A 13,232-nucleotide genomic window follows, 5' to 3' on the forward strand; every position below is an offset into this window, starting at 1 on the left:
ATCCCAATGAAGTCTTTAAGTCGTTAACCTGATTTTAGAGAAGAAAATCAAAGGTTAATGGAGGTCGACTCTAGCGGGCGCGCTAGTAGCACATAGACGTGTGGGGATTAGTTTTTCACAATGCTAGATGTCTCATTTATATAGCCTTCAAATCAGGGTTTTGCCTTATTTATAAAGCAATGCTTATTCACCGTTAGATGAAAACCTGATTTAGATTCAAGCTAATATTTCTCAACCGTTAGATCGAAAACTTAGCTTGTCACACACACTTGGGTAAACGTTTACTGGGTTCGTGAAAACCATGCCCAAACGTCTACGTGTATGTTGGTTCAACATAGTAACCCAAAAGGTCAACCATATGAGCATTTCATATTAACCTTGTTCTTCTTCATCATAACTAGTTCAATTGACTCAAATGAACTAGTTACAGATTTGTTCAATTTCTATGAGATCTTATGTAACTACACAAGATACAATTGAAGCAAAGATGATTCGATTCGATTGAATCGGCTCATGAACATTATAGTCACGGTTTGCATAAAGCGTTCCTTAGTAATTTAATGTTTCATGTTCAGAGCGCATCTTTAGATCATAACCTCTTAAGTTCACAAACAAGTTCGCGGGCTTAAGTTAATCGGTTGAGTTTTCTAAACTCAGCAGAAATCCTCGGAAAGAGAACTTCCGCCAGTTCGGGGACTAAGCACACAAACGAGTATTTGGAAAATCCCAGCAGAAATTCTCGGTCGAGAACTTCCGACAGTTCGCGTACTGAGTCTGCGAACTAGGTTCGCGGACTTGGCAAGCCAATTCCACAATCCTCCTGATTTCTCTTGGTCAACAAAGTTCGAAAACTTCGGTTCAAGGAATACATGGTTATGTAATCTAAACTCTCATTTCAATCATTGAGACATTCTCAGAGGACACTATGTAGCCGTTATTCACAGACCGATTCACGTCAGAGCAATTCTCAAAGTGATTGAAACTTTTCACGACTTTCGTCACTAGGTGAAGATAAACTTGATCAAAGCGAAACGCTTTACCAACACACGATTTCGAGATAAAAGATAAGCAATGAATGCTCAGCTCGAAATGTCAAATGTGTATGATATAGTCTATATAGCATACGAATTTTGTCTCATAAGAAGTAGGAGATAGAAGAGATAGACTTTTGAGTGATAGATAAGTTCAAGTCTCCACATACCTTTTTGTTGATGAAGTTCCACGGTTCCTTGTAAAGATCTTCGTCGTTGTATGATGAATCTCCATGAAGTTCTTGAGCTAACTACGCTTTTCTATCCTAGTCCGAGACTAAGCTATGTAGGCTAGAAATCAAGCTTATATTTTTGATCACTAACATTGACAAACATGCTTGAGATAGCAACGCATGCGAGGTTGACCGAGCTATGCTCTAACAAAATGTAATCTATCCATGGGTCCCAGGCAGCATGAGACTCAGAGGATGAACGTAGATTGATCGAAGGGAAAATATAATCACCCCGATGAACCGCCCGACGAGGCATATCTTCAAACGAATGAACAATAGGGGACTCCGCTTGGGGACGGATAAGTCAGCCTTCGGATCCGGACGGAGGAAAATGATGAGGATTTAGCATGCGCGAGACCCAGATATCGTCATCCGGGAAAAGAACAATGTCATCGTCTGCAGCTGGTGGCCGTATCTTATCCTTAAGTCGGGAGATTAGTCCTAAATTCTTCAAGTGTGTACGACTCTAGCCTAGGAGGCGAGTCGCGGACGGGTGATTCGTTAGACATGATGAGTAAAAGAGAGAATAAGGAGAGAGAAAAGGGGGCAGTAAAAAATGATGATTCAAGAGCGAGGTCCCCTCTATTTATAAGGAAGTAAAAGAATAAGCGGTTACCAGACAGGTCAGTAACCATAGCATCCCAAGGGTCATGAACTTAAAACCGCCAATAAGGCCCAATTGTAACCGGCGTATCAACGTGTGATTGTTGACATGGTCATTCGACCAGTCAAACAGTCAAGGGACTAATGTTGATACATGAAAATAACCAATCATAGATAGATGGCCCCTTAGCCCATAAAGGGTCCCCTTTATGGGAAGATGAACTAAGGGACTAGTCCTAACCCACTAAGGTGAGATAGTTCTAAGTCCATCCAAGGTTTCATAAAGGTTGGTTGGGCCTTGGTCCAAGAGGAAAGCCCTTTAGGGTTTAGTATCAACTTAAGGAAACGGAAATGGTAGTTTAGTAATATGTTAATCTTATGGGCATTTATCCATAAGAGGGTCATTATAAAAAGAAAAGAAGGCACACTTCTTGAGATCATCATTAATTCTCTATTACTTCCCAAAACCCTTCTTCTCCTTGGGAGTACTTTCAGTGATTAGGGCTAATTCTTCCTTCCCACGTTTTACCCATCAACAATAGGTAGTAAAGATTAATTTCTTATGAATTCAAATATGAACATAAAATTTTGATCATGATGAAAAATATGGAGATTTATAAAATTTCAGTCAAAAACTCAAGAATATATTTCGCTAGATATTTTATAAATTTTAATCTCAAAAGAGAGATCAAGATTAGATGACTAAAGATGTTCAATCTATTCAAAGCTTTGATTAAGGAATCGAGTTGGAATCAGAGTGTTAAAAGATTCGAAGTCGCAAAATCATTTTTCCAAAGTCTTACCTCAAAATTGAAAAGCTGAGGATGATAGGTGAAACTTACATGTAAGATCATTTCTGATGATTAAATGCTTAGATTTAATGTTGATGATGATCTTCATCGATTCTTCAAGTACGATTTACAGATTTTTGCAAGAACGCAAATGATAGACGCATTTTTGTGTCAGATTTCTATCGTTTCTCTTTAATTGTTAGTGCTCATTATTATGGTTTTTGTTTGTAGATGTTTTCGGAGAAATAAACATGTGTGGAAAAATTGGCTCAGAAAATGGTATTTGCACCTCAGGAGAAACTGCTAAAGGCACCCCTCATTTGATAAGGATACCCTGTGAACATTACTACTTGCACCCCATATAATACTATTTACAACCCAATGCTAAAGGGACCCAACAGATGGATGGGGTGCCTTTCTTCTTCCCCATTTGAAGATTATTTTGGCGGGAAGATTTTTCTTTACCTACGAACTTTGCTGGACAAGATATGGTAGCGTGTTTCTCGAATTTCTTCTTTATTTTGGATTCGTGTCACCCTATATCACTGTACCAAAAAATGGACTTTAGCAACTGACTCCCGTTGTTCCAAATCGGAGTCGCAACTGCATTATGCTGTTGTGAAAGGGGGCGACGCGAATGTTCGCAACGGAAATATAGCTATTGCGAATTTCGAGTCGCAACTGTTTTCGACAGCTTGAATTTAGCAACAGCCCCTTAGCAGTTGCCAATTTTTTACTATTAGTTGCTAAATCTTGAATGAATCAACCAAGACTGACCCAAAAAAGTAGCGGTAAAAATTTCGCAACAGATTTCAGCTGTTGCGAAATATTTGCAACAGAAAAAAAAGAAAGTCAAGTCTTTATTGACCTGGTCAAATATTCCCCCATTCTATTTTATCCCGCAACTACCCCATAACCCTCTGATTCATACACAACAATTTTAGAAAAACATTACAAGAATCATGAGACAACAAAAAAATTCATTTGGATAATGTCTATATACTCCATATTATACCAATAGAATGTTACATAATGTTTAAGGAAGTCTAACATTTTGTTTTCAATAGAAAAATGAAAGCTAAAAGACAAATACATGAAGTACCTGCCCATTCATCAACGGACACACATCTACAAGTATGTTGATCCTACTAAACCCCAGTTGTTGTTGCTAGTGGTGGAAATTATCAATAAGCAGGAGGTTGTCCATGACCAGCAACCCAAATGAGTGGTGTACCAGCATCACTCTGTGAAATGGACTCGATCCCTTTGGAGAAAATAGGTTGAAAATGAATAATTCTGCTTCTTTTTTCTAGCTCTCGGTCCTTTCCATAACAAGCTGTAAAACTTCATCAACCTCCTGTTACATTGAGAGCCAAAAAAAAAAAGGTCATGTAAATGTTGACTGTAATACACTTACTAATAACTAAGACACTGTAAGAGTAATGGTTAAAGTTAAACTAGCGTATCCTAATTTTCCTGCTGCTGGGATAACTAAGATTATAAGAGTAATACACTTACTAATTACCAGCTGCTGTTAGCAAGACTTGATCATCTCCGAGATGATCGTCCCTGAATTCTGTCACATCATAGACCTGAAAAGAGTTTGATCATCATCTAGTTAACTGTATGTAAGTAATTAACATATAAGGGACCTTTAGATCTAATACCAAATTGCAAAGTGATTAATTCAAATGAAAAACAGCATAAGGGTAGGGGTCTGACATACCTTGCCAGAGATAAGAAGCCGGCAATCTTCAGGACCGTATCCCATCATGGCTATTGTATACTGAAATCATCAGAAAAACAGAATATCAGTCCAACAATAACGTGAATAGAAAACCATGTAGCACCTACCTGACGTATACAATGAATGAATTAAGTGTAAATCTAAGTTATAGAAAGACAGAAAGAAAGAACAATCAATCTTAAACAAGAGAGAAACCAAAGAAGACAAGTTAGCTGATGATGAACAAATGCAACAACTTGCTTAATAGCTTCAAAATCATCAGGATTAGCATATTACTGTTCTAAATTATCATACTGAAATGCATCTAAACATGAACATGTATAAGGTAATTTTATGCCACCCTAAACACGTTAGAGAACCTAGAAGGCAAGCAAAAATAATATTTTAACATCTTTTGGTCACACTGAAAGTATTGATCAGTCAGGAAAGAAGACGATACATGAATTAATCATTTTGAAAGCCTGTATTATCTCTTTTCCTAAGTAGATAGATCAGAATCTCTAGTTACCTTGTACTCTGGATTATCTCTTTTCCTGAGTAGCTCCATGCCAAAAGCCTGCAGATCTGTGGGGAATAACCTAACTATTTTTAGACAGTGCAAAAAAGGGCAACAGAATATCTACTCGAGTACAAAGCATAACTTCAAAGTGGTAGCATGTCCTTAACGAACAAACCTTACGTTCTCATGGTAATTTATGGCACGGTCAAGATCATCTACACGAAGCATTACTTGACACAGGGGCTCTGGTGTAGGTCCCCTCCCTAGAAGCTCAAACTTGTAACCATCTGGATCTTCGATAAATGCAATTAAAGTACTGCCACCTTTGACAGGACCAGCTTCCCTCGTTACTTTTCCACCCTTTGCCTTTACGAGTTCCACGGTCTTTGCAACCTACTCCAAAAACAAGTAAATAGAACCCTTAAATAAAAATATCATAGGAAAAGATTCTAAAGGGATTTGATTATCAGGCTTTTTGGATCTAGTTTTCATCTACACGCATGTACACATACAGGAGGAAAAGGTAAACACATTCTCAAAAACATAATACTCACTCCAAAGACAAGTTGAAAAAGATCAATGGACTTGATCACTATACTGTAACTTTGTACCCCTAAAGGCTAAAGCATATTCGGATCATAGGGAGTGCATGAAATGTTCCTATACTACTTTAGTAAACCTAAGTTCTTCTTTCGTAAGTGCTAACTGAATTTTAGAATAACGGAAGTGTCAAGGTAAATAAAAAGAAATCCCAAGGCTATTATTCTATACTGAAATAAAAAGAAATCCCAATGCATTAGAAAGTCATGTATACAAATATACGGGAATCAGTCAAGGACATTCACACAAGAAGGTGCTTTCTTGCTCTTCTACACTGAGCTTTTACAAACAAATTTGATGATTCATATAATGAAATCGGTTTATGGACAATCCTTTGACAGAAAAAAATGGTAAGTACTCGGTCAGTTCTCATAAACATAATTAAATTCATCGATCCAAGATAGTCGTAGATAATGCTGGGAAGGGACAACCAAAAACACAAAGGAGTGAAATGGATATAATATTAACAACCAAGCTTAAGTGCAACGAAATAGCTTTAAGATTACAAAAAAAAAAAATCAGTGAAAATGGAGTTCACGTATGTAACCCCAAAATCCAAAGAAAATTGGTTTTGTAGCAACCCCAAAATCAACCGATGCCTCAAAGTGGCAAGTAGATAATGCTAAATTAAATAATCCTAGCTACCACGTGAAGTGCAGATATAAATTGTAAACATTTCAAAATGGTTATGTAAGAAGGCAATATACTAGCTTGTATTTGAGTTATAGTGGAAAGAATAAAATAAGGGAAGATCAAATAAAGAAATTTTAATCATTTTTGACTATCAGTACAGTTTAAAGTACGTATCTCCTAGGGTCATTTTAACAAACAGGTAATACGCTCTGGTTTGAAAATTGACTTAGATTTATGATTGAAAACAAAACTTGGATATCTGCAGAACCTTTTTAGTCTTCACAAAAACAGTTAATCCATTCAAAATCACATGCAATTTAATATGTAAGACTTAGATACAGAAATTACACAATTTCAAACTAAATTGCTTTTGTGCAAAATTGTTAAAGAGCATGGTACTTTGGAGGAAGTTTATGAGCAAAATATATCAAACCCAAGGTTAAGAAACCATCCGTAATAATCAGAGCATTGATTTTAAAGAAAAGCAAAACTGAAAATGATGTTATGCATGAACAGAACATTGAATCAAAGTAGACATCAATTGAAAGGTTAGGAGAGAAAACCCTACTGCAAATGGTTAAATTTCCACTAAGAATTGCATATTATCAATCAACAATTTCAATATAGAATCAGTAAGAAAATTGATTAGAAAAACTTAAAACCATAGTTCAAAAGGAAAGAAAGGCCCTTACTTTTTGTAGAAGGCAGTTTCAGCTGAATGAATACGGAGGGTGGTTGCCATAAAAATTTTGATTTGAAAGCCACAATCCATTCTCTTCTTGAGATTATTGAAGTAGAAAAATAATGAAAGTGAAATGAGCAGTAACATGGAGAAATCTCATGTCTACATTGCTTACGGTTTATCAATTGATTGATTAGAAAAGATAGTTCTGAATTACAGGACAGACTCGGGTTATATAACTATCACTCTCAACACAATTCGCTCTTACATTTCTCACGTGCGGTACACACTCTCACATCATATGCTAATATACTTTGCATACACACTGACTCACACAGGCATACATACTCATGCTATTACCCTCCCTCAATCTCAAGGGGGCTTAGCCAACTTGAGATTTCACACACACATACATACCAGTACATACCATAAGGAGAGGCATCAAAAGACTGAAGTTACAACTAGGGGTGTCAACGGGTCCGGGTCCTTCCGGGTATCACTAGACCCGGACCCGGACCCTACTTATAAAGGTCGGATCCGGGTCCTAACGGTTCCGGGTCCGGTTACTACATTTGTGGACCCAGAATCGGACCCGTTTAAATACCCGGGTACCCGTCGGTCCCGGGTACCCATTGGGTCTTAAGAAAACTATTAAAAAAACCTCAAAAACTTAATATTTGTCTCTTTTTGGCTTGGATTTAAATAACTTTTATAAAATTTATTATTATTTCTTATTAATGTACTAAATAAAGATTAAATGTAAGAGAAAAATTTAAAACGAGTAAAATATCAAAGCTAAAACTAGCAAAAACATGAATAAAAGTATGAATAAACGGGTACCCGATACCCGCGGGTACCCAACGGGTATTACCCGTTTGGACCCGTTTAGACTCGGATCCAATCGGGTAATTACCCGTCGGGTCCTAAGTTGCTAATGGGTCCAACTTTAGGACCCGGAACCGGACCCAAATCTACCGGATCCGGTTCCGGGTAATGGGTACCCATTGACAGCCCTAGTTACAACACTTGTTGGTGTAGCAGGTGACAAATTGAATGATGCAACAAATAGGTAATGTTGATGCAGAAGTATGCAGGCAGCAACAAAAGAAATGGTGTAGTTGTAGGTTAAATAAGTGATTACAGGAGCATTATGATCAGCCAACCAAACAACAGCTGCTGGAGATGTAGTCAAAGAGTTGATGTTGTAGAGGTATTGCAGTAGAAGTACTTGGAACAGGAATGTAAGAGGTAAAACCTGACAGTATGGGATAAGAAGTATAACCTTGTAAAACTGACACACCATACTCAGCACTCTCATGACAGTATGGCATAAGATGTTGGAGCAGATGAGAAGTATAAGAAGTAGACATAGCCCCAGTAATTGTTGCAGTAATAAGCATGAAGAATCAGCAGGCTAGTAATCATGAAATAGCATAAGAAGGTACAGTTGCTGGATAGCTGAGATTGGCATTTACTCTCTGGAACTGTAGATGAGGACCTTCACACACTCACATTTGCGGCTCAAGCTTAGGCACCACACTCCAAAAAATAAAAATAAATAGAGAATCCCATACTTCATATATCACCCATACAGATTTAACACATAATGCTCCTACCATATTTGAACATGTCTGTTGAAGTTGTTGAATAAATTGGCTCCATAAGTTGAAAATATTGTTGTAAATGAAAGACTTTGGACCAATTCAAATTGTAGCCTATGAGCATTTAAACATCCATTAGCACACACTGTCGTCAAATATGAAGAATCAGTCACAGCTTCAACACAAGCAATCTTCCCACCAGCTGGACCTTGTCTCATTCAATTCACACAATAGCTGAAGCAATTAACAATAACAGCTGACAGAAGTAAGAGTTCTTATTGCACAATTAACCACCAGGAAGCAAAGTGTGCAGCAACTCTACTAACTCCAACACATTGAGGTTTAAGAACGACAACCCATTACCAATAATCAGGACCTGAAGCCTCTTACTGAAGGACTCACAAAAGTACCTTGTATTATTTTCCATGTGGCCACAACACCTTGGATTATTCACCTCACATACGAAACAAAAGTAAAAAGCACCATTGAAGATAAACTTCAACTGAATTATTCGAAGAGCATGAAAAGTAGAAGAAAAACAGGTTGCACATTGAACACATATGCAAGCTGAAAACCAGGTTGCATACTAGATGTACACAAACTCAACAAAGAGAACTTCAATATGTACTTAATATAACTCACCAATTCCAATCCCATAACATCATCTTCAGTTGCATCATTAAACGAGCAAGCCAACTCACTCACAAAAAGAGGATTGTACCAAAGTTAGTACTAATGGGATGAACTGATAAGAAGCTAATTAAGCACATATAGTGCAGCAAACCTTCATTCCATACACACATCAATACACATCTGTGATTTAAGAGGAGATTTTCCTCACTTTCAAATGGAACAACATTAAGCTTCTCTCTAATCTAGACAATGTGTAGCAGACATAGGCATGCTCAGATTTAAAAGCGCCAGGTATCAGCACAAGTAGGACTTGATGAAAAAACTAGTTGCCACAAACTAGTTATGATGAAAAAGCTTTTGAAGAAAGAATTGTCTGTTGTTGAGCTAGTGATGTAGAAATTGAACACATGAGATCAAATCTAAAGTAATTTATAGATGAAATTCGAGATTACCAGAAGAGACTCAACTTTTAGTTGATGAGGTAAGATATTTCAATCCAAACACCAACCAGGAAATTGAAATAACCAAGAGCTCAAACCCTAAAAATGAGTTCTAGACCTAAAATACATGCTTAATCATGTTTGTTGACGTAGCAGGGGTATCAAACCAAATCAAAACCCTAATTCCTACCAGAAAACACCATTAATGGAGGTGGATGAAGAAAATTACCTACTGATGTTGTTGATGTAGATAGAAACACATAGATCCGTCAAATTAGTCGCAAATCTGAAATGATTCAATCAAATCAGCCTTCGAATTTCGATTTACAGTAGCAGCAGCAGAAGATGACGGATTAATGGTGATGATAATTGTTGAAGATGAAAGTAATGGTGGTTTTGATGAAGAAACAGGCTAGGATCGGTACCCTCAGAAATTGATTTCTGAGTCTGATACCATAGTAACATTGAGAAATCTCATGTCTACATTTCTTACGGTTTATCAATTGATTGATTAGAAAAGATAGTTCTGAATTACAGGACAGACTCAGGTTATATAACTATCACTCTCAACACAATTCTTTCTTACATTTCTCACGTGTGGCACACACTCTCACATCCTATGCTAATATACTTTGCACACACACACTGACTCACACAGGCATACATACTCATGCTATTAATGAGAACCAAAAGATGTGAAGGAGAATTAGAGAAAATATATTTTACTCATAGATGCTCTTGTCAAATGAATGAACCTGCATATTTCAGCACTAAAACATCATAAGAATGAACCTGTAGATATGATTTAATACGCAGGTTATATTATAAAAAACAGTTAAATGAATTAAACGCTTACCAGCTCGAAAACTTCGCCAAATTTGCATCACTGAAAATACTCAACCTACAAAATCCACAGACTGAAACAAGTAAGAACACATCAGTCAATCATTTTTCACCCATAAGAACAATTATCACAGTAAACAGTTAACATGAACTTCAAATTGAAAAATAAGAACAATCGATAAGACTTCAAATTGAGTCTTAACTCTTCATAATCAGATTTTTAACATCAAATCGAACAGTTAAATCGACAGAACCCTAAAAATAAATCATCAATTGTGTAACAGGGTTTTCTATGTTAAACAGAACAGCATGAAAAAAATCTAGTGAAACCAAACCCTAACTACCAACAAACATAGGAGAAATTTGATGTTTAGTCCACAAAAACCGACCCGGGTTAATCTGTAGTCCAACGGCGAAAAATAAATAACTGGAGGTCCAAGAAACATTTTAAAAGTTAAAAGTACTTTACTACCCTCAGCACTCACGTGTGGACAGTTATTCCTCATTCTTCTTCTTTATTTTTCAGACGAATTCTTCTTCTTCGTCATTGTTTTCATCTACAGACGAAAACTTTTTCCTTCTTCTCAATCAACAACACCAACGGCAAAAATCAACCTAAACCCATGCTTAATCATCACTAAACTCCAATCAATCTTCTTCAGCAAACCCTAACTCCATTTTCAGTAACCTAAACGTTCCAGTAATTATCAATCTGAGAAAATGGTTACCAAAAGGGTGATCAAACGAACTGAAAATGCGGGGGTCTAACCACACCCAAAAATTCGTTTGGCAATCTGAGAGGACTTACTCCAATACACTTTATAGAGAATCAACTAGACAGACAGACTCAATCTATAATAAAGTATATCAAAGAGTTTAATATCTCTAACTTTTAATTCAATCCGCAATCAGCAAATAGAAATCTGCGAGCCCGATTGAATATAAGAGGAGTAACTTGAACGGTACCAAAGACCAATGTTCAAGTGCCAATCAATGTAAATCAACAACCCAGGGTTGGATATTCTAATTGATTTGATCTTAACGCACAACCTGTGATATTTCAATTATATAACAAAATATAATGCGGAAAAAAAATAACACAGACACCAGAATTTAGTTGACGAGGAAACCGCAAATGCAGAAAAACCCAGGGACCTAGTCCAGATTTGAACACCACACTGTGTTAATCCGCTACAGACACTAGCCTACTACCAATGAACTTCGGACTGGACTGTAGTTGAACCCTAATCAATCTCACGCTGATTCAAGGTACGGTTGTGCTCCTTACGTCTCTGATCCCAGCAAAATACTACGCACTTGATTCCCTTAACTGATCTCACCCACAACCAAGAGTTGCTACGACCCAAAGTCGAAGACTTGATAAACAAATCTGTCTCACACAGAAAAGTTTATAGGAATAGATAAATCTGTCTCCCACAGAAATACCTACGAGTTTTGTTCCGTCTTTCGATAAATAAAGGTGAACAGGAACCAACTGATATACCGGACTTATATTCCCGAAGAACAACCTAGAAATATTAATCACCTCACAATAATATTAATCGTTTGGTAGCGAAGCAAGATATTATGGAATCACAAACGATGAGATGAAGATGTTTGTGATTACTTTTTATCTTGCCTATTGGAGATTAAATCTCGAGCCAATCTTAAAGAAGATAGTACTCAAACACGATAGAAACAGCAAGATCAGATCACGCAACTATAGAGAAAATAGTTGGTTAGGTTAAAGGAGAATCGACTCTAGCTTATGCAACTAGTATCACACATGAGGTGTGTGGATTAGGTTTCCCAGTTGCTAGAGTTCTCAGTTATATAGTTTTCAAATCAGGGTTTGCAATCAATGTTACCTTGGTAACAAAGTATTCAATATTCACCGTTAGATGAAACCTGATTAGATTCAAGCTAATATCTTTCAACCGTTAGATCGAACTTATGTAATTGTACCTAAACGTGTACACCGTATTGGCTCAGCCGTAGTTAACCGAGGTTAGCTATATGAACACCCTCATATCAACCTTATTCATCTTAACCATAATTAGTTCAAATGACTCAAATGAAACTAGTTAAAGAGTTGTTCAATTGCTATATTCTCATGGATTTATACAAGAACACAATTGAAGCAAAATCGGTTTGATTCACTCGAATCGATGCATGAACATTATAGGCACGATTTACAAAGATTGCATTCCTTATTGATAAATGTTTTAGGTTCATGTACAACCGATTTAAAAAGTAACCACTTAAGTATGCGTACGGGTATGCGTACTTACGCAACCGGATTTGAGTTTGTTTTAGTTTCAAACTCAGTAAATATTCACGGACGTGAACTTTCTGCCAGTATGCGTACGGGTACACGTACTTTTGGTAACCGGATGGGTTTGGTTTTGGTTTTCAAACTCAGCAGAAATTCATGGACGTGAACTTTCGCCAGTATGCATACGGGTGCGCATACTTACCCAGTCTCCTACAACCTTTTTGTATACACACAAGTATACATACTTTAGGCTCCCGGTTTTGGACATATACACTAATGTGCGAACACACTATGCTTATATCCAAATATGGTTACAAGATTCTAAACTCTTTATTTCAATCATTGAAACATTCTTTTATAATGACAATATCCGTTTTCACACACTATTAGCATCAAAGCAATTTTCAAGATATTGAAATAATCATTATCGAAACATTCCAAGTCTTAAACCAAATGATTGTATCACACAAACCATGTAAGATGTTACTCGGAAATTTTCTCATGATATAAGATGAACTTGATCGAAGCGAAAGCTTACCAACACATATTTCGAGAAATATGTAAGCGAGATATACTCAGCTCGAAATCTCAAATGTGTATAGAGAAAACTATACCGTAACA

The 13,232-nt window shown here is 36.8% G+C and overlaps 1 long non-coding RNA gene across 3 annotated transcripts; it reads right to left on the reverse strand.

The window, feature by feature from the left end:
* Positions 1–3,641: 3,641 nt before the first annotated feature.
* On the reverse strand, positions 3,642–6,999 carry LOC113361578. Of its 3 annotated transcripts, none has more exons than XR_003365193.1 (6): positions 6,830–6,999; positions 5,085–5,297; positions 4,914–4,969; positions 4,385–4,444; positions 4,177–4,250; positions 3,642–4,015 (listed from the first exon to the last, which is right to left on the reverse strand). It is a non-coding gene; the product is annotated as an uncharacterized LOC113361578 (long non-coding RNA). The 3 variants fall into 3 exon arrangements; XR_003365194.1 differs by having other exon boundaries at positions 4,184–4,250; positions 5,080–5,297; XR_003365192.1 differs by having other exon boundaries at positions 5,080–5,297.
* Between the last annotated feature and the right edge of the window lie 6,233 nt (positions 7,000–13,232).

Source organism: Papaver somniferum, chromosome 3 (assembly GCF_003573695.1).
Source record: "Papaver somniferum cultivar HN1 chromosome 3, ASM357369v1, whole genome shotgun sequence".
Taxonomy (NCBI): Eukaryota; Viridiplantae; Streptophyta; class Magnoliopsida; order Ranunculales; family Papaveraceae; genus Papaver; species Papaver somniferum.